The sequence below is a fragment of the Eubalaena glacialis genome, unplaced genomic scaffold (assembly GCF_028564815.1).
Source record: "Eubalaena glacialis isolate mEubGla1 unplaced genomic scaffold, mEubGla1.1.hap2.+ XY H_12, whole genome shotgun sequence".
Classification (NCBI taxonomy): domain Eukaryota; kingdom Metazoa; phylum Chordata; class Mammalia; order Artiodactyla; family Balaenidae; genus Eubalaena; species Eubalaena glacialis.
Genome location: NW_026871153.1, coordinates 178786 through 203951, shown reverse-complemented (window position 1 = coordinate 203951; position 25166 = coordinate 178786). Strand labels below are relative to the sequence as shown.

Genomic DNA, 25166 nt, shown 5'->3' with positions numbered 1-25166 from the left:
ATACTTAAAGCATCATGAACCCAAGTATCTGCTGAAGTTCAATGAGCCTCATGTTACGTCAGCAAACGCAGGAACTCAGTCTTGTAGTCAAATGCTCGGCATCTTAAATTTCTACAGCCACAAAACCGTTAAGATTAAAACACAAAATGAAGTAGTGACAGTAGCAGTGAGTCGGGTTCGTCAATCTCAGTACTCCGGACCTTTGGGACCACATAAATCTCTGGGATGGGCTGCCCTGTGCGCTGGAGGATGTAGAGCAGCATCCCTGGTCTCCCCCCACTAGATGCCAGTAGCACTCAACCTCCCTGAAAAATGTCTCCAGACGTGATCAAGTGTCCCCTGGGGAGGGGCGGGGAACTGCCTAGCACTGAGAACATCTGAGTGGGGGCGGTTACACAAGTCCAGAGCCGCTCTTCACATGGAAGGCCCTCAAATTCCTAAAAGTCTTGATTCCCTGAGAATCTGCAGTGCTTTCGCCGAGTAACCACAACTTGGATGCTGTCCTAAGCACGCCACAGACCTTGCAGAGCTGCACCTCGGATGTCCTCCAGCTCAAAGGCTGCAGTCAGAAGAGGGAGAAATAGAACAGGTGTGTTTGTCTAGGTCAAGGTGGGCACACTGTGGCCCACAGGCCAATTCCCACCTGCAGCTGCATTCTGCAAGGACCGTGAGGTATCGATAGCTTTTACATTTTTAAATGGGTGAAAAGGAAATCAAAACAATGCTATTTTGCCACCCATGAAACTGACATGACATTCAAATTCCAGTGTCCATCAGCGAAGTTTTGTTGGCACTCAGCCGCATTTGTTCATCTGTGTAAGATCGGTAGCCGCTCTCACACGACAAGGGCAGAACTGAGCGGCTGCAACACAGACCACTGGCCCACGAAGCCTCAACTATCTACTCTCTGGCCCTTGACAGAAAAGGTCTGCCAACCTCGCTCTCCTGAAGATTTTCCCCCTTCTACATTAGAGCACACCTGCCTTGTCGCTTCCCAGCCTGAAATCTTCCTGTCTGAGAACCTGAAGGGGATGCCCCAAAATGTGGATGTTCCTGGTGAACACACCAACCGCTGTGAAATGAAGAGCCAAGAAAACACCACAGCCACGGTCTGCTGTGAATGGCTTTCAACGGAGGCACCTGCTGAAACCAGCTAAGTCTAAGGGGAACAGATATTAGCCCTCACTTTCTGACGCACAGCACCCAACACAGAGAGAAAGGGCATGTGGTTTATACAGATGACTCGCAAGCTCGTGGATGCACCATGGGTACTGTGGTAGGTAAGCAACAGCGTGTCATTTCCCAGCACGATCCCAAATGACCATCTGCACGTATAAACTGCGCAAGGAGTTAACAAAGGCTACAGAAATTTCCAGAGTCATCTATAAAGCTAAACAGCAATGCCTCACACACAGCAGGAAGTCAGCGTGTGCTCAATTCAATTCAAGCAAAGCTTACGTTCCCTAAATACTGAATTAGTACACAATCGAAACACTGATGAGCAACAGACCTCCTCTCTCTCCTCTTCCCTCTGACATTTAAAATATGGTTCAACTGCATTTCAAAAAATACTGACTGATGGTGCAGCCACTTTGGAAAAGTTGGACAGTTCTTCAAAATGTTAAACAGAGTTACTGTAACAACCTAGCAATTCTACTGCCAGGTATATATCCAAGAGGCATGAAGGTGTACGTCCACACAAAACTGGCACGAATGTTCATGGCAGCATTATTCATAACCACTCAATAAAAGTAAACACAACTCAAATGTCCGTCAACTGATGAACGGATAAACACAATGTGGTATATCCATACAATGGAATATTATTTGGCCATAAAAAAGGATTCACGTTACAACATGGATGTCAACATCTGATGTCACAGACTCAATTAACCTTTTATAATTTTTTATTTTTTAAAACAAACTACACTTTTCAAATATTTAAGTAAAATATTGAAATTCTAATACAGTTAAACCTGTAACAACATGGGGGTTAGGGGGATTGGCCCCTGTGCAGTTGAAAACCCACTTATAACTTTACAGTTGGCTCTCTGTGTCCATGATTCCTCATCTGTGGATTCAACCATGGACTGTATACAGTAGTCCATGGTTTATTGAAAAAAAATCCATGTATAAGTGGACCCGTGAAGTTCAAACCCAGTCAAGGGTCAACTGTACATATGTACCTTGTTATAAATTTGGCTTTAAACAAAAATACTTCAATAAGATTTTTTTAAACATCTTTATTGGAGTATAATTGCTTTACAATGGTGTGTTGGTTTCTGCTTTATAACAAAGTGAATCAGCTATACATATACATATATCCCCATATCTCCTCCCTCTTGCATCTCCCTCCCATCCTCCCTATCCCACCCCTCTAAGATTCTTACTTTGGTTAAATCTGGGTCTATCATTTTAGTTCTGATTGGTTCCTTTAGAACAATAAAGCAAAAATCTTCCCCAAATTTCCTTCTTGATGTTTTTAAAATTACAAAAGTTCTATCAGTTTTTTAATTTAAAAAAATTAAAGAAAGAACCAGAAAACACAAAACAGTAAATGATAAAATCAAACCCTAAAATCCCATCTACCAAAAGATAACAGCTTTTTCTTGGTAGCGGATGGGGGAGGGGAGCCATCAGTTTTAGTTTGGGATGTGGCTTCAACTCTTGATTTTTTTTTTTTTTTTTTTTTTGGCCATGCGGCTTGCAGGATCTTAGTTCCCCAACCAGGGATCAAACCCATGCCCCCTGTAATGGAAGTGTGAAGTCCTAACAACCACTGGACCGCCAGGGAACTCCCTGGGCTTCAACTCTTGCTGCCTGTGCATCTACGATTGTTTGGTTTGCTCTTCTGGATACCTTATCCTCTCACTAGATCTATAAATAGTAAGCTACATGTTTTTCTAAGAAGTTTCAAGGTTAAGTAGTAAGTCAATTTGCAGATAGACACAAATCATATTAAGAAACTAATAAAGCATAGCATTAAGATACAGGGGTCAACTAAGATCTAGACTCATGTGCCCAATTATAATTAATTTTGCAGCTTAATTTTAATTCACAGCATTGACAAGAGGGAATGATTTTAGAAAGTGTCATCTGCTTCTGGTAAGACCCAGAAAAGTTTATAATAGCTGGTTCAGTATCCACAATTCTTAGAAGGCAATAAAAGGCCAATCTGTCATGCAGAATGGACCAGATAGCCCATCATTATTTAATGATGCTCTATCTACTACCTTCAACTTCAGCAAGGAGAAGGACCTCAGACTCCTTCTAAAGAAAGCATTTTAAAACAGAAGGTGTTCAGTTTTGGCAAAACGCAGTTCTGCTTCAAACGAATTTCAGGTAAAAGACAAAGATCAATGGCAGGCGTTTACCTTTAGGCTGACTTCATGTGTAGACCTTTGAACCAGTGGGCTCCCCAGCATCCGATCATATAAAACGCCAAGTGTCTGCTGGGACCTGCCTGGTGAGAAACAGGGAGATTTGAAAAACAACAACAACAACAAAAAACACCTTACAATTCTTTGGGAATTGTTCACCTTTGACCTGTCCTATTCTTGTTTTTCTTTTTCATCCCAACTCAAACGTAACACATTTTACTGTTTCATAATCTCTGTCTTAAAACTTTAACACAAACTATGCAGTTTTATTTGCAGTGTGAAAAAGGAGAAATTAAAACAGCCAGTCAGTATTATGGTACATGTAGAGATTTGTAAGGAAAAAGTCTCAAAGTAAATAAAATTGATTTTAGCTCAGATATTGTTCCTGCTATCATTCAATGATAATTAATGCCCACTTGAAATATCTTTGTTTTAGGGACCGTATCACATACAACCAATAAATTAAACTGTACACACCCTTAAGAGAAGAAAAGATGCTCCAGACATCTTTTCTGACATTACAGACATTACTTGGGCAAATGTTTACAATAATCACAACATGCATGTTTGTGTGCAGATATCTACTCTTTTATGTGCTCAAAAAAACACAGAAACATTAGAATCTTTTTTTCCTTTTTTGGCTTCCCTAAAATAAAGCGAAAGCAAGCACTGACTCTCAACTTTTCCATTATTGTTTTCCTACATTTTCATTTCACAGGTGTTCCACTTGCATGGATTTCTGAAGAAGCCAGGGGTATATCTCATAAGATAATCCTTCATATCAAAAACTCATTCTTATTTTTCAGTCAGTATAAACACTAAGCAACCAGGATCTACTTAATGATATTTACCTTCTTCCTCATAAACTGTCTTCAGTTGTGAGTGAATCCAGTCTCCTACAGAGTTTAAATTATCTACAAGCTCAAGAACTAAGGAAATTAAATGCCTGTCGTTTTCTCTAAATTCTTGTTCAATAGTCTTAAGTGATAATAAAAAGGTGCCAGGTTTAATATAATTCAATCCATAAGTGAGGCTATGAATGAAGGTGTTTCTTATTAGTGAATTTATACAGAACCTCTGGAAACGTTTTAAGGAAATTCAAGTAAATTACTCCCACGGAGTCATGTTTAGAGTTACACCGTTCGAAGAAAGGAGATTAAAAGGATTCTACAAGCAGGTTCATAGGCCCTTAAGTTTCATTACAGTACATTTTTAAACAACATAAGGATATATAAGATAAAACCAGGACAACTGAAAAAATCTACCACTGAAGGAAAATAATAAGATTTAAACAAAATTCCTCTATGGCTCTTTGAATAGAAATTAAAGGGCACCAGACTGAAGCAGGCACAAGGGAATATTGACTTTGCTTATAAAATAAAAATACATTTCATTATGAAAAAAAATTCGGTAGTGGAGACGAAATAGGACGATACTCCTTACAGTAACCTGAAGCAGACAGCAAATTATTTTCAGGATTGGGTTGTAAACCCAAAATAGCCTTATGATGAAACTGCTAAATACCATAAAGTATCAAAATAGGAGCAGATGTCACCACAATAAGCCCCAAACTGCTTGAAAATTAAAACATTAAAATCCATAATAATTCAATTAAGTAATTAATATATAAACAGCTCTCATTACAAGCTGTTCAGGAAAAAGCTTTAGTATCAAATTCCTATTCTCTGGTCCAAAACAGATGGTAACTCACAAATTGAAGGTTATCTTTGATATGTTGTTAAATTCAATACATGTAATTAACATCATCTGTGTGTTATAAACACAAAAAATGTGAAATATGACTGGTTAATAACATTCTGGTTATGCAACATGTCATAATTAATTAGTTTATTACTAGAAATAATAAGTTAAAGTGAGAAACCTGACCTTCCAATCCCTGGTCAGTCCTGATTTTCCCATTATTAACACCTAAATAGAACCACTATCAATAAACAGTGTTGGCAAAAATATACATGCTGAAAAAGATTTGTGTGAAACGCAAATGATTTTTTGAAAATTATTTATTTATTTATTTGGCTGCGCCAGGTCTTAGTTGTGGCACATGGGATCTTCGTTGCGGCGTGCAGGATCTTCGTGGCAGCTTGTGGAATCTTTAGTTGCAGCATGCGAACTCTTAGTTGCAGCATGTGGGAATCTAGTTCCCTGACCAGGGATCGAACCCAGACCCCCTGCATTGGGAGCATGGAGTCTTAGCCACTGGACCACCAGGGAAGTCCCACCCCCCCCCAGCCTTTTTTAAGTCTTTATTGAATGTGTTACAATATTGCTTCTGTTTTATGTTTTGGTTTTTTGGCTGCCAGACATGAGGGATCTCAGCTCCCTGACCAGGGGTCGAACCCGCACCCCCCATATTGGAAGGCAAAGTCTTAACCACTGGACCACCAGTGAAGTCTGAAACGCAAATGATTTTAACAAATGCAATACATTCTTTATTCTCAAAGGTAGTAATAAATATAAAAAGGACTCATTTTCTGGTTGCTGTCAGTTCTTGGCATGGAATGGTGCAGACAATGACTAACAGTCCTCCCACACAGGAGGTGTAAAGCCTTTGGTATATTCACAGTGCTGTGCCATCATCCCCTATGTCAAGTCTCAAAACTTTTACATCACCCCAAAAGGAAAGTGGGCATTAAGTGCCCATTAAGTGGGCAGTCCTCAATCCCCCTCCCCCCTCCCCCAGCCCAGGCAACCCACCAGCCTGCTTTCTGTCTCTGCAGATTTGCCTGTTCTGGACATTTCATATAAATGGAATCATACAATACCTTCTTTGTGTCTGGCTTCTTTCACTTAGCATAATGTTTTCAAGGTTCATCCACAATGTAGCATGTATCAGTACCTCATTCCTTTGTATGGCTGAATACTATTCTATTGAATGCATGGACTGCCTTTTGTTTACCTTTCCATCCACCAGTTGATGGGCATTTGGCTACTGTGAATACTGCTGTTAGGAACACTGATGTCCAGGAATGTGTTCGAGCCCCTGTTTTCCATCCCTTGGGTATGTATTGTTCTACATCATTTTGCCAGAGACAAGGAATAGTGCAGTGTCGCTCTCCTTGGGGCAAACCAAATTACTCTTCCACTCAGAAGCTTTGCAAAGTCTATCAGGGCAACCAGAGGTGTTGGATTGGTTTTGTTTTGCCTGTAGCCCTGGCTATCATTCTAAATCCTTCTCCCTCCCCTGAGGTAGTCAGGCTCCAAAGTTTTGAGTTGGGAATTGCCTGCACTTCTGGTTTCTCAGGACCCCTTGAGTTGACTCTGGCTATCCAGGTACCTTCTCACACTGATATCTGATATGGATCCACGTATGTAACCCTTAATAGAAGCATGGAACTATCATGGTGTGTCCTATTTTAACACAGTGGTTTTCAACCAGGGATGGCTGTGCTCTCTGCCCCAGGGGACTTTAGGATATTAGACAATGTCTGGAGACATCTTTCAGTCGTCACAAGTGGAGGAGGGGAGCTACTGGCACCTAGTGTGTAGAGACCAGGAATAGCGCTAAGCATCTACAACTCACAGAACAGCCTCCCTGCACGGAAGACTGATCAGCCCCCAAGTGCCAATAATGCCAAGAAACTTTATTTTAACAGAACAGATTTTAGACTCACTAAGTTCATCTCTTTATGACTTCTGCCTGATTCTTACTGTGAAATATGAGAAGGTGAAGTAACAGTTTCACACAGGGCTTAGATTCAAAAAGAATTATCTAGGGGATATTTTCATAGATTGTCATAATGCTTCCTTCTTGGTTGCCCAAATCTGTGGAACAAAACGAATAGTCCATATGGCTCACTAAGTGAAAATTCAGGATAAACCTACATTTTTATTGATCATAAATGAAATGCTTAACTATATACATATTGATTATATCTCCTGATAAAAATGAATCAAATGTGTACAATTAAATTCCTTTAACTGCTGATGGAGAGGTCAGCATGGAGCAGAACTGAGGCCTGCAGCCATCAGCCAGTATCATTTGCCAGCCACATGAGAGCCACCATCGCACTGGATCATCCAGTAACAATCAGACCATCAAGTGCCTGCAGCTCCGGTTGATGTCTTGACTGCAACTTCAAAGAGACCTCTACCAGAACCACCCTGCTAAGTCACCACAGCATTCCTGACCCTCAGAATCTAACACACCATGAAGGACAGGTGGGAAAGATACCTGAGGCAGCAGGCCTTTTCAGCAATTGCCTCTACATCATCATCCATAAAATGGGGACAATGACATGCACGGCTGCTGCCAGGAAAGCCTAGAACCACAGGAACTTGGAAGCCAAGTAAATGGAGCTTTCAAAGAAGTAGGAGAGAGCTTGCCAAAGCATGTTCTTCAGAATGATGTTTTCCAGATTGTTAGTATGTGTTTAGTATCACCACATGAAAAACAGTTCTGTGATTCAATTTTCCACGTTCAACAGGATTGGTAACCCTGGGTTAAAGTTATTGAAAAACAATAAAAAGGAGCATCTAAATACATAAAACAAATACTAACAGACATAAAGGGAGAAATTGATGGGAATACAATAATAGTAGGAGACTTTAACACCCCAATGATATCAATGGACAGATCTTCCAGACAGAAAATCAATAAGGCAACAGAGATCCTAAATGACACAATAGAACAATTAGACAAAAATTGATATTTTCAGGACATTACAACCAAAAAAACCCCAGAATACACATTCTTTTCAAGTGCACATGGAACATTCTCTAGGACAGACCACATACTAGGACACAAAACAAGCCTCAACAAATTTAAGGCAAATAGAAATTGTTCCAAGCATCTTTTCTGACCAAAACAGCATGAAACTAGAATTGAACCACAGAAACAGAAATGAGGAAAAAACGACTGCATGGAGACTAAACATGCTACTAAAAAAACCAATGGGTCAACGATGAAATCAAAGAGGAAATTAAAAAATACCTTGTGACAAATGACAACGAAAACGCAACCACACAAAATCTTGGGGATGCTGCAAAAGAAATCCTAAGAGGGAAGTTCACAGCAATACAGGCCTTCCTTAAAAAGTAAGGAAAAAATCTCAGATGAACAACCTAACCTACCACCTAAAAGAATTAGAAAAAGAAGAACAAACAAAACCTAAAGTCAGCAGAAAGAAGGAAATAATAAAGATCAGAGAGGAAATAAATAAAATAGAGATTTATAAAACAATAGAAAAACTCAATAAAACCAAAAACTGGTTTTTTGAAAGGGTAAACAAAAATCAACAAACCTCTGGCCAGGCTCACCAAGAAGAAAAAAGAGAGGACCCAAATAAACAAAATAAGAAATGAGAGAGGAGAAATAACATCTGATATTGCAGAAATTTAAAAAAAACCACAAGAGAACACTATGAACAATTATATGCCAACAAATTGGACAACCTAGAAGAAATGGACAAGTCTCTAGAAACATACAGCCCACCAAAACTAAATCAAGAAGAAATAGATATTTTTACAGACCAGTCACCAGAAGTGAAATAGAATCTATAATTTTAAAAAAGTTCCCTGCAAACAAATTCCAGGACTGAATGGCTTCACTGGGGAATTCTACCAAACATATAAAGAAAAACTTATACCCATCTTTTTCAAACTCTTCCAAGAGGGTGAAGAGGAAGAAACACTCCTGAAGACATTCTATGAAGTCACCATCACCCTGATACCAAAACCAGACAAAGACACTACCAAAAAAGAAAATTACAGGCCAATATCTTCAATGAATATGGATGCAAAAATTCTCAACGAAATATCAGCAAACCGAATTCAACAGCACATAAAAAAAATCATACACCATAATCAGGTTGGATTCATCCCAGGGTCACAAGGATGGTTCCACATATACAAATCAATCAATGTGATACATCACATCAAGAAAAGACAAAAACCACATGATCATCTCTACAGATGCAGAATAAGCATTTGACAAAATTCAACATCCATTCATGATAAAAACCCTTACCAAAGTGGGTACAGAGGGAACACATCAACATAATAAAAGCTATTTATGACAAACCCACAGCCAACATAATAGTCAATGGTGAAAAGCTGAAAGTCTTTCTGCTAATATCTGTAACAAGGATGCTGACTCTACCACATCTATTCAACATAGTACTGGAAGTCCTAGCCACAGCAATCCAACAAGAAAAAGAAATAAAAGGGATCCAAATTGCAAGGGAAGAGATTAAATTATCATTACATGCAGATGATATGATATTATATATAGAAAACCCTAAAGACTCCATGCAAAAACTACTAGAACTGATAAACGAATTCAGCAAGGTAGCAGGATACAAGATTAACATACAGAAATCTTTTGCACTTCTTTACACTAACAATGAAGTATCAGAAAGGGAAAGTAAAATAAATAAATAAATAAATAAAAACCAAAAAAACAATAAACAATCCCTTTTAAATTGCTTCAAAAAAAATATTTAGGAATAAACCTATCAAGTAGGTGAAAGACTTATATGCTGAGAACTATACAACACTGTTAAAGGAAATTGAAGATGATTCCGAGAAATGCAAAGACATCCCATGCTCTTGGATTGGAAGAATTAATACTGTTAAAATGGCAATACTACAGATTACCCAAAGCAATGCTATGGATTACTACCCAAAGCAATACTACAGAATACTACCCAAAGCAATCTACAGATTTAATGTGATCCCTATAAAAGTACCCATGACATTTTTCACAGAAGTAGAACACATAATCCAAAAGTTTATATGAAACCGTAAAAGACCCAGAATTGCCAAAGCAATCCTGAGGAAAAAAAAAAAAAACAAAGGAGGAGGCAGAACCCTCCCACACTTTAGGCAATACTACAAAGCTACAGTAATCAAAACAGTGTGGTATTGATACAAAAACAGACATACAGATCAATGGAACAGAATTGAGACCCTAGAAATGAACCCACACAGCTACGGTCAATTAATCTTCCACAAAAGTGGCAAGAATATACAATGGGGAAAAGCCAGTCTCTTCAGCAAGTGGTGCTGGGAAAGTTCGACAGCCGCATGTAAATCAAGGAAGTTAGAACACACCATCACACCATACACAAAAATAAGCTCAAAATGCCTTAAAGACTTAAACATAAGACATGATACCATAAAAGTCCTAAAAGAGAGTATAGGCAAAAAATTCTCTGACATAAATCATACCAGTGTTGCCTTAGGTCAGTCTCCCAAGGCAATAGAAATAAAAACAAAAAAAACCAAATGGGACCTACTCAAACTTATAAGCTTTTGCACAGCAAAGGAAACCATAAACAAAACAAAAAGACAACCTATGGGCTGGGAGAAAATATCTGCAAATGATGAGACTGGCAAGGGCTTAATTTCCAAAATATACAAACAGCTCATACAACTCAATAAAAAAAACACAACTCCATCAAACAATAGGCGGAAGACCTAAATAGACATTTCTCCAAAGAAGACATATATACGGCCAATAAGCACATGAAAAGATGCTCAACATTGCTAATTATTAGACAAATTCAAATCAAAACTATAATGAGGTATCACCTCACACAGATCAGGATGGCCATCATTAAAATGTCTACAAATAATGAATGCTGGCAAGGGTGTGGAGAAAAGGGAACCCCCCTACACTGTTGGTGGGAATGTAAATTGGTGTGGTCACTATGGAAAACAGTATGAAGATTCCTTAAAAAACTAAAAATAGAGTTACCACATGATCCAGCAATCCTACTCCTGGGCATATATCTGCAAAAAAGGCTAATTCAAAAAGATAAATGCAACCCAATGTTCATAGCAGCACTATTTACAATAGCCAAGACATGGAAGCAACCTAAGTGTCCATCAATAGATGAACGGATAAAGAAGGTGTGGTACACACACACACAAACATACAATGGAATATTACTCAGACATAAAAAAGAATGCAATAATGTTATTTATAACAACATGGATGGACCCAGAGATTATCACACGAAGTAAATTAAGTCAGACAGAGGAAGACTATCATATACCACTTATATGTGGAATCTAAACTATGATACAAATGAACTTATTTACAAAACAGAAACAGACTCACAGACATAGAAAACAAACTCATGGTTACCAAAGGGGATTTGGCAGGCGCAGGGTTTGGGGGAAGATAAATTAGGACTTTGTGATTAGCAAATACACATTACTATATATAAAACAGATAAACAACAAGGTCCTTCTATAAAGTACAGGGAACTATATACAATGTCCTGTAATAAACTATAATGGAAAAGAAAAAAACAATAAAAAATAGTTTACACATAATTGCATCTATTATCCGCCTGGCTCTGTTCTAAGTGCTTTAAGTTATGTAATCCTTTTAATAAACAATGAAAGAATCCTTCCTACCAGAATCTCACAATGTGTTTTCAATGATATATCCAGGAACCACCACTAACAGTGTCATACCAGGGGTTCACATACACTAAATTCTCTCTCTCCTGTTACGATTTTCTCATGGCTCTGAGCCGTAGGCAAGCAGAAATTTTGTGAACCACCTTCCTCATCTGGCTATTCCATGTACCCAGGTAACCACCTAGATAATGACACTCCATGTACAATATGCTATGGTTTGCCCAACTCTCCCAAATTTCCGACTTTTCAGAAATATGCTGAAATTTTTAAAGACAACTTTCTGATTGACTTTGAATACATCAGTTGCTAGACAGTCCAATAAAGGGAGGTTCTGCTGTTGGAAGACTGTAGGTTCTCCAAGAGAATATAAAACCAACGTGCATTTCTTTAGACTTTGGAAGCTTGAAATCTAAAGATGACAGTACTTGACGAAAATGAATGCAAGTGTGCCAAGCTGGTAATGACTTACAAAAATAAATGTTACTTTTAATATCATAATAGTGTCAAGAAGTAGGACACTTCTAGATGAGCCTTTATCCATTGGGAATTAAAATCAGGCCATCATCCTCATTTCTCTTTTCACTCACCGAACTAGGAAAATGGGTACTGTGAGGTGAAAGGTCACAGTACATTAATCATCTCATTTCTTATCATCTCATCTTTTAAAAAAAAAATCTATTTTTGGAATACCCTTTATTTAGGTGGATTATTTATTTTTTTGCCACTATGGTTAAGAGTGTACCCTTCTCTGTTTATGTGTAAACTCGAAGAGACAACACTAAAGGGATCCCTTCTCTGTTAAAGTTCTATTTATGACACAGAAAAAATGTTTTGAATTTTTTCTTAATGATAAATACTAATTTTGTGCATAAATTCCAAAGGTCTAACCTTTAATATTCTTTAAAAATAAGCATATACACCATAAAAACAACAGAAAGCTATAAATTAAAAGCAAGTAACATCCTAAAAGATCTTCCTTTTAAAAAGCCTGCATGGTCAGGCTTCCCTGGTGGCGCAGTGGTTGAGAGTCTGCCTGCCAATGCAGGGGACACGGGTTCGAGCCCTGGTCTGGGAAGATCCCACATGCCGCAAAGCAGCTGGGCCCGTGTGCCACAACTACTGAGCCCGCGTGCCACACTACTGAAGCCCACACGCCTAGAGCCTGTGCTCCACAACAAGAAGCCCGCGCACCGCAACGAAGAGTAGTCCCCGCTCGCCGCAACTAGAGAAAAGCCCTCGCGCAGCAATGAGAACCCAACACAGACAAAAATAAATAAATAAATAAATAAAAATTAAAAAAAAAATCAGTAGCCCTGAAAGATTATTTTAAAAGAAGTCTCCATAGTTAAATGGTAATATTTGTTGTCCAATGCCTAAAAAAAATGTAGAGTTTGAATGTTTTTTGGAAGTAACATTTCAGTACTGTTATCTGTAGACGGTAATCTTGGGTGTGCCATCAACTCTCCTTTCCTGTGCATTAATGTGTCAATAGATCATTACTGTACAAAATGTGAGAAAGGTTTTGGTAAAGTTTTTGACCTATATTTGAGATGGGGGAAATGGTTACTATTGCAGCACGCCCATAAAGCTGGCAGTTACCCAGACAGTTACTGATGAAACCTCATCCACAAGCTAATGATGTGGACACACTCTGCACACTACCAGGGCGGGGGTCTGAGAACTTTCTGGGGAACCCAACTCTCTGTGGTCCAAGGAGTCAACAGAAACTTACAATCACGCAAAAATTATAAACACTGATTTTTATCTTCGTTTCCCAAAGTAGACTGTGTTCATTTTAGTGCTCATTTCTAAAACAGTAGCTCTTAAAGATGACAACGTGATATTTAAAGCAAAGATTTCAAGATCAAATCTGTTGGAAAATTCTAGGTTTAAAAAAGGTAAAATAGATCCGAGAAGCTAAACAAACCCCATGCAGGATAAACACCAGAGAAAACCCCAAGAAAGCACAATTTCCTGAAAATCAGCAACAAAAGAAACGGTTAAAAGCAGCCAGAGGGAAAAAAAAATTACATCCAGAGGAAAAACATAACAAATCCCACAAACTTGTTGTCTTCTGGCTTGCATTATTCTGGACAACGGAACAAAACCTTCCAAGGGCTGAAAGAATATGTCAATCTAAAATTCTACACTCAGATGAAACATCTTTCAAAACATGAAGGCAAAGTAAAGAATTTTCCAAACAAACAACAAATGCAGACAGAATTCACTGCTAGGAGATCTGCACCACAGGAAATATTAATGTAAGTTCTTTAAGAAGAATTATCTCAGATGGAAATTTGGATTTATGCAAAGGAACGGTGACAGAAATGGTAACTATTGGGGTGAATATAAAAATATTTTCTTCTCATTTTGAAGTTTCTTTTACATATAAATGCTTAATGCAAAGTAACTATGTATTGTAGCATTTTAAACATATATGAAAGATGTATGGCAACAGAAGCACAAAGAACTAGGTATAGAAGGCAAACAGAAACAGATTGGTGTAAGTTTCTTATACATGATGTGGTAAAGTATCATTCAAATGTAGACTGTGATAAGTTAAAATGCATATTGTAAACGTTAGTGCAACACTGTAAAAATAAAACAAAGAGGTATAGCTAACAAGCTAACCGTGAAGTAAAATCATAAAATATTCTCAGTTTAGGCAAAAGTGGAGGAACGGAGGGAAAAAAAAAACCAGAATGCACGACACAAGCAGAAAACAAAAAGTTGGTGGTAAATGGTACAACGTTTCCGATTAAAAGGCTGAGTGTGAGACTAGATAAAAAAGCCACACTCAACTCTACAACAAACCCACTTTGCAAAAGTACATATTGTCTCTGAATACATGTATGTATATTTGACACACGTTGATACATTATATATATTTACTATACATTATTGATATGTATTCCTATTATGTTCCACTTATCATTCTCATCTTCTGTGATTTCTTGTATTTCTTCCCTGCTTAGTGAGGCTGGGGAGGACGCTATGGAGGTGAAGACGACATAGAACAGGAAACGAAACAGAGCGATTCCTGGACCTGGAAAAGAGCACGTGCCTTTCGTGAGGGATCCATACGTGAACATAACACAACCCAGTGAACCTGCTCTGTTGGGAGCAGAGGGCAGAGAGACCAGACCATCAGGGTCCTTAAGAAGTCTGAGCGTCGTCACACCCAGGTTGCATCCACCTGCGCACTTAAGACACCCTTGGGGGTTTAGGAATAGAATTCTGAGAAGTCACAGCCTCCGTTCTTGAAGTCAGGCACATCGGAGCTGAGACAAGTGCTGGGAGGGACTTCCTTGGCGGTCCAGTGGTTAAGACTCCAGGCTCCCAGTGCAGGGGGTATGGGTTCCATCCCTGTTCGTGGAACTAGATCCCACATGCCGCATGATGCGGCCAAAAAAAAAAAAAAAAAAAGAGAAGTGCTTGGATAGGGGGTGGTACTTGGAGGGATGGGGCAAAAAGGGCTTTCCAGGTGGCATGGCAGCTCCATGCCCGGCCCCATCCTGCTCCCCATGCCCCTGCAGTAAATCTGTAACCCCAGCTAACTTCCCACTCCACCTCAGTCTTGGAGTCCGTTTCTTGAGAAACCTTCTTAAAACAATGGCTCCAGCAGCACCTGGTACAAAATTCCGCATACAACTGCCCTGTTCTTTCAAGTGCCCTTATCATGAATGCTGCGAACACTTCTTTTTTTAATAAAAGAAAACGATGGTGTTTTGTATCTTTGATCAAAAAGCCCACGGGGCAGGCATTTCAATAAATACATGCTAGTACACAGTGTGCAGAAAAACACAAGGAACGCCCCAGAATACTTCAGATGGGATGTACTTGGTGGTCTCTAGTATTTGTCTAGTTAGGTTACTCTATTGATTATCCTCCCCTTTCCTGAAACTGAATTTAAAAATTGGGAGACATATCGAGATATGACAACAGAAGAAGGTAAAGTTCCAGAACTGTAAAGCAGAGGTGAGCACACTTTTTCTGTAAAGGGCCAAATAGCAGGTATCTTGGACTTGGCAGCCATACTGTCACAAGTACTCACTGTGCCTCAGCTCAAAAGCAGCCACAGACAGTACGTAAATGGGCGTGGGTGTGTTTCAATAAAACTTTACAAAAATAGGCGGAAGGCGGGGTTGGCCTACAGGCAGGAGTCTGCCGACCCCTGCCCTGGGGCAAAATCATGTTCATTTTATTAAGGTGTGCACTCACAACTCATTATTAAATTAAAATAGACAACGGTACAGTATCATCAGGGTGACTTGAGACATGAACACAAGACAGAAGTGCTTTATTCCAGAAGTGAAGCAGGTCTGTGCCTTGTCCCTGGGAATGACCACAGTGGAGGCGGCAGCAGGAGTGTGGGGTGGACTTCAGCCCAGGTTCCTGGTTCCTGGGACACACACACAGCTGCCACGGGGAGCCCTCAGGACACTCGTGCAAATGCCATGCTGCGTTAAGATGGTGCTTTCAGAACCCAAGTGCAAAGTCTCACGAAAACGTCCCAATTCTTTTATTTTATGGATCACGAAGTGTGAACCTGAACAGAATAATCTCATCAGTGTGGAGATGACATCTTTAATTTTTTTTCCTTTTTAAAAATTATTTTTAATAGGTTTAGTTTTTAGAGGAGTTTGAGGTTCACAGCAAAATGGAAAGGAAGGCACAGAGAGTTCCCATACGCCCCCTGCTCCCACACATGCACAGCCTCCCCCGTTGTCCACACCCCTCTCCAGAGGGTGCATCTGCTACAGCCGATGAACCCGTACTGACACGTCGTCACCACCCGAAGCCCAGAGTTTCTATGAGGGTTCACTCTTGGTGTTGCACCTTCTATGGGTTTGGACAAATGTACAATGAATGACATGTGTCCACCACTACAGTGTCATAAAGAATAGTTGCACTGCCTTAAAAATCCTCTGTGTTCCACCTACTCATCCCTCCCTGTTCCCTAAACCCTGGCAACCGCTCATCTTTTTGCTGTCTCTGTAGTTTGGCCTTTTCCAGAATGTCACAGAGTTGGAATCATACAGCGTGTAGTCTTTTCAGGTTGGCTTCTCTCACTTAGTGATGTGCATTTCAGGTTCCTCCATGTCTTTTCCTGGCTTGAGCTCATTTCTTTTTAGCGCTGAATAGTAATTCCTTTGTCTAGATGCAACAGTTCATTTACCCATTCACCTACAAAAAGGACATCCAAGTTTTGGCAATGATGGATAAAAGCTGCTATAAACATCCGTGTGCAGGTTTTTGCACGGACGTAAGTTTTCAACTCCTTTGAGTAAATTTTATTTTTTTAAAAATGCCATTAAAATTATGTAAGTAATACATGTTCATGGGAGAGATTTTAAGTGATTCTCAACTGCAGGCAATTTTGTCCCCCAAAGGTCATCGGGCAATGTCCGGAGACATTCCTCGTCACAACGTGGGGGGAAGGAGGGCCCTGGCACGGAGTGGGTAGAGGTCAGGGGTGCTGCTAACCTCGTACAATGCACAAGACGTCCCCCCATGAGAAAGGATTATCGGGCCCCACGTGTCACTAGTGCTGAGGTAGAGAAATCCTGACATGAGGATAAAATGTTCAAAGTTTTCTCTCTCCAAGTCCTCCCACTCTCACCACGCAGAGACAGCCTGTACTCACGAGCTTCTTCCACAGTCTTCTACAAGTTTCCGCACATACGTGTTCCTACTTTTAACACAAATATATTTTGCTGACTATAATCCTTGAATTTAGTCATGAGTGGCACATACCACTCATGGTTGTTTAGTTGTTTTCATCACTAAACTCCTTGAACAGCAAGGCTGCTTACTACCCGCCTACATAAAACCACTCCTTGCCCGTCAGTCCGCAAAGCAAGTGTACATTTCATAAAGTCCATTATACAACTTAACCATCACAGCAGCCCTTTCGTTATTTCCACTTTGTATATAAAGAGGCCAAGATCTAGAGAGTTTAAGTGAACAGAACCGGGCTTCACAGCTCGTAAGTGGTTAGGATTTGAACCCCCAGTTCTAGCTTCAGTTTTGGGGCTCTCATCATTTTACAGCACACCAATTCACAATTCACAGTAATTTAGATAGAAGGTAGGTAGTCAGTTTTTTTTTAATTTACTAATTAATTTATTTATTTTTAATTCTGGGCTGCTTTGGGTCTTCGTTGCGGTGCGCAGGCTTCTCAAGGCAGTGGCTTCTCCTGTTGCGGAGCACAGGCTCTAGGTGCGGGGGCTTCAGTAGTTGTGGCACGTGGGCTCGGTAGTTGTGGCTCGCGGGCTCTAGAACGCAGGCTCAGTAGTTGTGGCGCAAAGGCTTAGCTGCTCCACGGCATGTGGGCTCTTCCCTTACCAGGGCTCAAACCCGTGTCCCCTGCATTGGCAGGTAGATTCTTAACCACTGCGCCACCAGGGAAGTCCGGTAGTCAGTTATTTTTGCACAATGGAAGTACATCGGAATTTGCAACCAATAACACACTTTATGAGAGAAGTCTTCTAGACACTTTGAATAATCAATCTGCATGTACACAGTGCACCCATTACGCATAATTCTAACCCTTTCACATTTGGTTAATCTTTAGCACTTCCGAGCTGGTCTGAAATGTATTCAGTCGTTTGCACTGTACCGACAAGCAACTAAGTTGAATTCATTTCTGGATTTTCTATGACACTTTGTTTTTTTCACCTGACTGACATCAGACTTTCTCACAGTTACTCTCTATGTCTAGGACATAGTAGCCGGAACAGGAGTGAGCCACCATGGGGCTTTACATTTTGTTCACGTGCGCATCTGTCCCATTATGTCAAACCCAGACTCATGGAGTCTTAGATCAACAGTGAATATCTTATTTATAGAGACCATTTATTTACAGATGAGGAGGATGACCAAGTAGGTCAGTCCACTGACCAAGAAACCAGCAGACTGTGCACTCAGCTGAGTAAACGACGGAGCAGGAATGGAATTTCAGTTCTTCAGGGATGAAACCTAGGCAATTTCTACATACCCTAATTCCCATTAAAATTCTTACTCTGTTGATTGATCTGCCTTCAAGATGTTAATGCTTCCCTTGTTCCATCGCTGGTTCTGGAAACTTGTGAAATCATAAGCAGCAATTATTATTAAGATACATGACTGCAAAATCATAGCTAAATATGTACAACGTGCATTCTCACATAAGGCCTAATTTCATGCGACAACGGCTACTGAATATGAGTATTTTCCGATTCCTAAAATGAATGTTGCCCACCTTTTTAGCATTCTGATTCCTCACTGCCCTTTCCTGCTACGTGACACTGCTAACTAGAATAAACTCACGTGTGGGTGCCCTTCCGTCAGTCCTCCAAAGACGGGGGCTGGAAGGACACGCAGGCTGGGTCTCTCGGACACGATGGCTAAAGAGTTTTAGGTTTGCTTCTTCCTCACTCTCACGTGGCTGAACCACATCAGCGTAAGTTTACTCTCACATGCTGTGGCTGCAAAAGGCAGTTTCTAGTATGAAATTCTTTGGGGAAAGAAACACTTCAGACAATTCGTGTGAAGCAGGACCAAGAAATCTATCAGTTAAGTAAAGCCCGCTTTTATCGCGATGAAGCACTCTGACATAAATCCAGCCAGGGAGTAGGTACCACTGACCTCTGGAAATGGATGACGTGGGGCACTGAAAGATAACATACCTCACGGAAGCAACGGCCAGTGCAGGGTCTGGCATTACCTCTGTCAAAAAAAGACTTGAGTTTTCCTAGTTTAAAAGGGAGACTGAATCTTGAGATAGAAAAAAGAACACATGAGCATTTCTGTGAGTCAACTACCTCTTCTGATTGGTCATCAGAATTCCCAGATTCCTAAGGGTGTGAAGGTCCCCCACTGGCTTTTACAGTGTGTGCTTGGGATGCTGAAGTCACATAAAATATAGAGAATCTCACCGTGCCTGATCAGGAATACGTATGCCCAAATGTGCACGTGTGGGACAGAGAAACACAGCATTTGTGTCATGCTTCAGGGCAACATGGATGCATTCCCCACCACTGAATTCGTCACCATCCTCCAATATCTCACAGACTTGGACAGCCAATCACCAGGGGGGTTGGAACCTGGAAGTCACGCCAGGTTGTCTGGCCCTAAATCCCGTCGTCCTTCCACTGCACCACTCGGCCTATCTTTAGATGGCACTTCTGAGGGACTCTTAAAAATAAAATTAAAAAAAAAAAAAAACCACTCCTTCTTCTAACAGTTTATGTTTGCCTTGAAGGCCAAACTCTTGCCTATGTCTTGTTTATCCATCTCAATCATGCTGTATTTATGCCCGGTCTAAGTTGGCTTTCTCTTCTCTGGATTTCAGCGTGGCCTTGTTTCTCAGAAATTTACACTCACTGCTTGCAAAGGGTAGTGGCTCCCTTACAATGCATCCCTTACAATGCAAGCTGGCAGACTCTCTGAGAAGCAGTGTGGTCCCGGAGTGACCTTGGCTAAACCCCAGAATCCCTCGCTGAGGGCTGTGTGTCTCCTGGTAAGTAACTTAACTTTTCTGTGCCATGGAAGGAGCATAGTGCTTTACAGTTACACTGCACAAATTCACATGTTCAAATACACACAAAGCCAGACGTGTAGGCTTGTACAGAACGATAGTTACAATCATAATCACAGCGTGGGAACAGCTGCACACTGGGCATTGGAATTCTGCTGTGTTCCTTTTGTTCTATATTCTCTGTGATTTTTAAAGAAAAAAAATAAAAACCAAGATGAATCTTATGTGTATTTTACCACAATTAAAACATAAATAAAAATAAAAAGCCAAGATAAATCTACAAACATTTTCATCAGTCACTCCCACAAAGGAATAAATGTGAGAATTCCCTTAAAGGGACCAGAACAGTCAAACAAATAAAATGCTTTCGTTTCAACTGGAACATAATCACATTTATCCCTAGTTTTTCTTAAATGGAAACAAATTACTTGGTTTTCAAACAATGGAATTCTTAAGTGAGCAAGCGTGTCTAAGAAAGAAAAAAAGAACAGGATCACATGAGAAAACAAATCAGATTAGACTGAGTGTAGATGCTACAATTCTTGACTAGCAGTTATCTTCATGCTACACTTACCCAAATGATTTTATCTGCCTACCTTTCTCTCTTTTATTGATACCATTTTACCAGTCTAGTAGGCAACAGGCTTCTTCATGCAAAAATAATTTCACACACAGTTTCAAAAAGGGAAAAATGCAAACGCCCTATTTCCTATAAAAACCAAATATAAAGGAAAAATAGAATTTTAAGTGAATTTCCTAGTTTAAGCTTAGCCTGATTTCCTTTGAGCTGTTCAAATTTCTCTCAGGCCTTAAGATCACTTTCATGAATTAAAGAAAATAATATGTTAAATGCATAAGTATATAGGTGCTTGTAGTATTAGTTGGATGTGTATATTAAGAAGCTCTGGGGATGATATTTCTGACAACAAATTAAACAGAACAAAGTGTTACCCTAAAATGGTACTTTGAAGGTGTCATTGTTAACAGAGGGAACCAGTGCTGTGTCAGATTTCCGGTTGTGTGAATAGAAGTTTTCACAAGTCACACACAGCCCTAACAGCACAGAAAAGCACTTTGCAAAAAAATGCTGAAAATGCCCTTCCGTTCTAAGTATGACATTTACATGGTTTTACAGAAATATCACAGATTAAAAATAGAAGACAGTGCCTTTTAGTAGGGCACAAACCTTGTTCCCAAAAAAGCATATGAGAAAAGTAAGCGAATTTTGAGAAATCTTTCTCAGTTTGGATCCTCCATTATACAGAGATTTACTTCTTTTTCAGTGGGAAGAGACAGTCCCTTACAAGGACAGGGAGGCAAACTCTGGCACTGCGAACAGAAAAGCAAATGTACCTGAAGTGGGCGAGTTTCAAACTTGGTTGGGGTTTTACACCTGCATCTCTGACCGAAGGAAGTCTCCCCAAGGACTGATGCTTAATTGTGAAACGGTGACACAAATAAGGTTCAGAACAGTGTGATAAATTAGGGAGACGGCTTGATGACCCACCAAGACCACTGGAAAAGCCCCCGCACACAGGCAGAGCATTCAACAGGTGTAAATATGCTCATCTGACTTGTTGTCATGTTAACCTGTTCGATTCGAGGTTGGCAGACCTGTTCTTAAAGGGTCAGACAGTAAATATTTTTCACTCCATGGGCCATACAGAGTTACAACCACTCAATTCCACCACTGTAGTGAGCAACAGTCAGACAATACAGACATCAATGGGTACAGCTGTGTTCTGAGGAAATTTTAATTATGTACAATAAAATTAATAGACTTTTCATGCATCATGACTTGTTGTTCTTGGTTTGATTTTTTGGACCACTTAAAAATGTAAAAACCATCCTTAGCTTGTTGACTGTACAAAAGTAGGTCATCGGTTAAATTTGGCCCACAGGCTATAGTTTGCTCACTCTCGTGTGAGATAAGATGAGGCATGGTTAGGATTCCATTGCTATCATACCTTACCAAGATTACTTAAAAATGAACCTCCAGGAAAACATGATGGTTTCTCAAAACATTCAACATACCATTACCAGATGATCCAGCAATTCCATTTCTAGGTGTAAAACCAAAAGAACTGAAAGAAGGAACCTGAACAGATGTTTGCAGCCCAATGTTCTTAGTAACATTGTTCACGATCGCCAAAAGATGGAACAACCCAGATATCCACCGATTGATGAATGGATAAACAAAATGTCGTCTACACATACAGTGGAATATTATTCAGCTTACAAAAAAAATGAAATTCTGACACATGCTGTAACGCGGATGAACCTTGAAGACATTATGCTAAGTTAAATAAGTGAGACACAAAAGGACAAATAACCTAGGATCCCCCCTACATGAAGTACCTAGAGTAGTCAGAAATGGAGACAGAAAGCTGGGGGGTGGCGGGGGGGGGTGGAATGGAGAGGAGAGGAGAGTTACTACTTAGAGTTTTAATTTGGGAAGATGAAAAAGTTCTGGAGATGGATGGTGAATGCACTTAATGCCACAGAACACTATACTGTGTACTTAAAAGTGGTTAAAAAATGGTAAATTTTATGTTACATATGTTTTACCATAATAAAAAAGATCGCAAAGAAAATGAACCTTCAATGCAAATGTATTTCTTCCAAAGACCCTGCTGTTGGCTACAGGCAAACTTAGATCAAAATATCTGTAACACTTAAAATGGGCATCAGCCAATTTACTCTGAAGCAAGTCAAGAATAAATGTCTGCTTTCTTTCCATAAGCCAGAGTCAAACTCTCCAACTGTGAAAAAAAAGTTGTACTCAGTTATCTTCAAACTCAAAGGTGACATTCTGAGATACTTCCCAGTGGAGCAGAGGCATTCCCTAGAAACAATCTCAGGATCTTGGTAGTTTCTGGAATATGTGAATGTCAGTCAAACCTAGAAATTCTTAAGCAGCTTCTGTCCTTGGAGAATTTAGCTTCACAGTGGCAGAATGACACATTTTGGTTAATTAAATTTGTATTGATCTTTGTGGTTGGGAAATGGGATCAATGTTATTGCTAAATCAAGGTTAATCATAAGTCATTCAAAAAAATTAACACATTATGCTGTTATATGATGCTCAGGACCGTACTTGTGATTGTTAGCAAAAACTCTAGAAGCCCAAGAAAAATAGCAGGTATTCAGATCTACTTAATCTAGGCTGAATCATTTCTTCCCACCTAAGATGAAAGCTGCAAAGTCAGGGAAAAAAGGGAAATTTAAGTATAATTCTTAGTGGAAGCTGTTTCCCTTATTAGAAAGAAAAGAGTTAAAAAGAATAAGATGATATTGATGCATCTTCTGTCAAAAAGTCTCCTGATGGCAGGTTCACTAAATTCTGATCTCCTACAAGCTTACTTTGTAAACCTCTATGAAAATACAAGGGATTATCGAATGACTTTGGAAACGTTTTAGCCACCTTAAGTTTCCAAAAGGAATCTTTTTTTTTTTTGGCTGTGCCTCTCGGCTTGCAGGATCTTAGTTTCCCCACCAGGGACTGAACCTGGGGCCCCAGCAGTGAGAGCACCAAGTCCAAACCACTGGACCGCCAGGGAAGTCTCAAAAGGCATCTCTCTGACCTTTGGCTTGCTTTCTGTTTGACTGCAAATCGAGCCCCTTTGGACAGGACTGCACTGCCATCCATCTCCCCCGTGAACTCACCCAGCCCCTGGCTTCAAATCCCAAATACATGTCTCAGGGTCCTGGCCTTCCCAGCTGCATACTCATCGCTGGACCAGCCTGCATGACGCGTCCACTGAGAGGTCCTACCAGCATCTCGAACGTGGCATGTCCACAGTGGAATCCTTCACCCACCCACCACCCACACCAACTCGTCCCTCCTCCAGCCCGCCGTCCGAATAAATGACATCTGCCTCCTACTTAGGGTCACGTGCCAGACCCACACTCCTCCAGCCAGGACATCTGCCTCCTACTCAGGGTCACGTGCCAGACCCACACTCCTCCAGCCAGGACATCTGCATGTCTGCTGGCGCTCCCCGCTGAAGAGTGTCCCAAGTCTGTGCTTTCCTTCCCAGGTCCGCTGAGCTATGCTAGTGGAAAATGAGACTGGGACTTCCCTGGTGGCGCAGCGGATAAGACTCTGTGCTCCCAATGCAGGGGGCCCAGGTTTGATCCCTGGTCAGGGAACTAGATCCCACATGCATGCCACAACTAAGGAGCCCGCCTGCTGCAACAAAGGAGCCGGGGAACCGCAACTAAGACCCAGCGGAAGGAAGGAAGGAAGGAAGGAGAGAAGGAAGAGAGGGAGGGAGGGAGGGAGGGAGGGAGAAAATGAGACTGCCTTATGCCTGGAACCCACTTGGAGTCACTTCAATCCCTCCCCCACCAGCAGCCAGCCACCAGTTAGTGCAGTGGGAAGCCGCTGGAGGGTTTCAAGTCCAAACACATCACCATTACCATCACATCCTGTAAGGAACTGTCTGGGGGTCCCCTGCACACAGCTCTCACCTCATCTCCTGGTCAGTCGCCTGTCCCCATCATGCTGGCCTGGCCTCCTCTACATCCCTCGAGTTTCTAGAGCTCAGTCCCGCTGCCTGCCCTTTGCATGTGCTGTTCCCTCCTTCTGGAACTCTTTTCCCCGGCTCTTCCCAGCTACATCCTTGAGACTTCAACTCATCAGTCTCCATTTCTTACCTCTAACGTGGAAGCCCTCCCACCCCAAGCCCCTCGGTCACATCGCCCTGCTCATTCTCCACAGCATGCGTTACTATCAAGGCATCTTGCTGATCAGTTCCCCTGTTTACCGCCTGTCTTCCAAGTAGCAGGCAAGCTCCAGCAGGGCACGGCCTCTGCACCCACATGGCTGAGCCCAGAGTGTGTCCAGCTCACCCTCCATCCGCAAAGCTAAG

General features: G+C 40.7%; 1 protein-coding gene across 3 annotated transcripts in view; it reads right to left on the bottom strand.

Moving 5' to 3' along the window:
* LOC133082962 (F-box-like/WD repeat-containing protein TBL1X) overlaps positions 1 to 25166 on the bottom strand; it is a 223350-nt gene that overhangs the window by 66165 nt on the left and 132019 nt on the right. For all 3 annotated transcript variants that reach the window (XM_061179636.1, XM_061179635.1, XM_061179637.1), the window contains exon 3: positions 3375 to 3463. The gene's annotated coding sequence lies outside the window, so the exon portion shown is untranslated. The remainder of the gene's footprint in view (positions 1 to 3374; positions 3464 to 25166) is intronic.